Raw genomic sequence first — 3,450 nt, forward strand, 5'->3', positions numbered from 1 at the left:
CCATTCCATTCTCTTTTGAGGGAATGTCCCAGGTGCCTACCTGACTCTGTGCTGTACTCTACTTTAATGACCAACTTGAATGAATTCAAATGCACGCCAGATAGCTGCGCATAGATGCTGCAGATGACAGTGCTGGGATGGCTAAAGATTTTTGTTTCCTGAAACAGTAAGTTGAATGTAATAGCAAGAGTTTGTTTTTTGTTTTTTGTTTTTCGCTCACAAAAAGTGAAGGGCTCTTTTCTGTCCATTCTGGGGAGTTCTATCTTAAAAAAAAAAAAAGACAGGGATGATTTAGCTCATTAAACAGCAGAAAGGACTCTTCATAAGCAGAAAAACAGGATCTGCAGGAATACATCCAGGTTATAAAGTTCAGGGTAGAATGGTAGTTTCTCACCAACTAATTGCTCTCTCGTTTCCCAAGTGCTACCTCTCCAAGTCAGTCACAGGCACTACAATGTCACAACACAACATAAAGTCAGACTATGACAATGGCTGCGGGAAGTAGGAAGTGTATGAACTACTGAAAGACTTGACAGGAAAGAGGCGTCTGTCCAGTTCTTCCAGGCACTGGGAACTAAACTTTGGAAGAATCCCAGGACCTTTTAGAGAGAAGATAGAGTGAATTCCCCACTCCACTGTCTTGCACATCAAGCTGGAAACTTACTTGAAGAGTAGAAAGAATACCGAACTTGGAGTCATGAAGACATTGCTTGGAATGTTGCCTGTGATTAAAAAGAAAAAAAAGACAATAATGTCTGCAAAACCGAGTAGATCGGTATTATAATGCCCACCTCATAGATACTATCCCATTTTTACCGATGAAGAAATAAGGCTCAGAGGGATTAAGTCAACTTCCCGGGATCACACAACAACTAACTATCACGATGTTGTTGAAATGAGATTTAAAGGAGATGATGTGTGTAAAGCCTTTGCAAACCTCGTTATAGTTGGAAAGAGTACACATATAGGCGACATCTCAAATGCGTTGCCGGGTTTTATGGAGTTCAGACCGAAACATACTAGTGTTTCTGGAAGGCAGGAAGAGTTAGTTTAATGGGACCCAGTCCAGGAGATTCAACGTTCAGTATGTCAGGATCTGAGGGATAAAGGTTAGAGCCGCAACACACAGAGATCTTTGCAAAACCGCTTCGACTTCTATATTAAGCTGCGTTATTTTCGTATCATCTCGGGTGAGTGCTTGGATAGGTCCACTACCCAAGAAAATCAAAGTGAACGTGACGAGTTCATACCGCCATGCATGTGCTTCCAAAGGTTCGTACTGTAGGACACTTGAACCCGGGGACCTCTCTCATACGAAGAGAGAATGGATGCCTCTAGACCAGCGAGTTGGGGAAACCATAGAAGCTTCGCCCAGGAGAATTTTACAACACACGTAATCTACTACTGTTTTCCCTTGGAGCCCTTTGTTTCTAGAAGATGCCACTTCCCGAAAGCTCCCTAACACGAACTTTCTTTTTCTCTTTTCCTCCTATAACTCTCTTTACTCTTTCTGATATTCCTTCCTACATCTTACAACCACTTTTCCACATCTTCTTCACCATACACGACACGTTTCACGACCTAGTAATTCTTTAATAGGTCCCCAGATTTACTGGACGTTAGAGGTCATCTCATCCAATTTCCTCTATTTAAAATAAGCAAATGGAAGCCCAGATAGCTTCATCCAAGTGCTCCGGTGAACAGAGTTGGGCAAGAGGAGCCTGACAGGCGAGTGAGATAAATAGGACTTGCCTTAAGGGAGCTGAAAACGGTTTGGCGAAAGCGTGGAACCCGAGGGGATCAAGATGTCTCGAGGAAGTCACTTAACTACCCTAGGTCTCTTTCCTCATTTATAAAACGAAGCGGGGCTGGATTAGACGGCCCCTGAGGTCCCTACCATCACTCGATCTAAATTTATGACCCTAGACTACTGTGGACAAGCCTAGACAGGAGTCCCGTGGGCCAGATTGACTGACTTGGGAGCCCTCTTGTCCTGCAGCCCTTCAGCGTCTGGATCTCCTTAAACCTCCAGAGTAATCCAGCAGCTTACCTAAAATCTGGAAAGCCGCCCATTGCCTAAAGGTAACAGACTGAAATCATTCAGGGCAGCATAGTCAAATCGCAGAGAATGAATGGAGGTTGAGGCAGGCCAGATGGGGTGGTGAGAGGGAGACGAAAAGAGGGTGCAAGGTTAGAAGAATCGAGAGTCTAATTCAAAGCAACAGCTGTCAAAGTGGGCGAGGTTTCGATAAACTTTGAGCCTGTACTATTTATCTCTGTTAATCGTGAGTGCAAAGAAGAGTCGAGTTATCTAATAATCTTTGTGAGCGAGTAGAGATAGAGGTAGTTGGGGGGAAAGAGTGTAAGTTTGGCGTGTTAAGGGGGGGAGAAAGTGGTGATTGCTTTTTCCCTTTGTAACAGAAAAGTAAGACGTGTTAAGCGCCTGTTTCCGGGGTAAGCAGTGTTCGGGGCTGGAACAAAGTGTCCAGGGTTTCTATGTCTGCGCTGTAGAAGTTTGGAGCGTGCGTTTGTGTCTTTTTCAGAATGTGAACGCTGGCGAAGTGTGTGTGGTGATCTGAGGGAGGTGTGGAAAGGTGAGTTAAATCGGACGGAAGTTGAATGGAAAGGAAACAGTTTTGAAGAGCTCTTATTCTGGGTGATGACTTCAAAATAAAATCCCCCACCAATGCTGGGTAACTTATCTCCTCAAAGACTTTGGAGGAAAAGTGTCCATTATATACCCGGCTCGTTGGTCTAGGGGTATGATTCTCGCTTTGGGTGCGAGAGGTCCCGGGTTCAAATCCCGGACGAGCCCGTGTATTTTATGGGATAAACTGGTGATTGGAAATGTGCTTAATTAGGCTACTCTGCAGGAAGACGCTCTAGCCTTCCATCATCCGAGTGGCGGAGAAAGAGCTTAGCAGGACTCGGAAGACAAAGTCGCATTCGATGTGACCTCTCTCTATCCAACCCTATATTTTCTAAAATCCTGAAACATGTAACATTGAATTCCCTTTGAATTTGGTGGTGCTTACCAAAAAAAAAAAAAAAAAAAGCTAGTAAACGAGCAATACCTTTTCATTATGCCAAACCTTTCCTGCTTTCCAACAGTGCCCACCACTGTTTCGATCTGGCCTCCACTCAACTGGGTAAGCGACTGAAATGTTGAGTCTGCCGCAGCCTAAAACAGCGCCTAATTCTGCTCAGGATATGACTAGACTCACCCATCATCCGCTATTTTACTATTCTATTATTTTACCCGAAGTTGATTCCACTCCCAAATGTTTAAACGGACTATCTGTGCCCCGACTTCTGGTAGAGTCTTCCGAATTCTATTGGACTGATCAGCCATAGTCCACCACTGTATCTTGACCCCAGTATCTTGATATCATTAGTCCTCTTCAAGTAAGAAGGATGAACAACAATAAAAGTTCGGGGCTTCTTTTTAAA

At 44.1% G+C, this 3,450-nt stretch overlaps 1 non-coding gene across 1 annotated transcript; it reads left to right on the plus strand.

Moving 5' to 3' along the window:
- Window positions 1–2,743: 2,743 nt before the first annotated feature.
- TRNAP-UGG lies at window positions 2,744–2,815 on the plus strand. Its single transcript has one exon. It is a non-coding gene; the product is annotated as a tRNA-Pro (tRNA).
- The last annotated feature ends 635 nt before the right edge of the window (window positions 2,816–3,450 follow it).

Source organism: Vombatus ursinus, unplaced genomic scaffold (genome assembly GCF_900497805.2).
Source record: "Vombatus ursinus unplaced genomic scaffold, bare-nosed wombat genome assembly UNPS02015155.1, whole genome shotgun sequence".
In the NCBI taxonomy this organism is placed as follows: Eukaryota; Metazoa; Chordata; class Mammalia; order Diprotodontia; family Vombatidae; genus Vombatus; species Vombatus ursinus.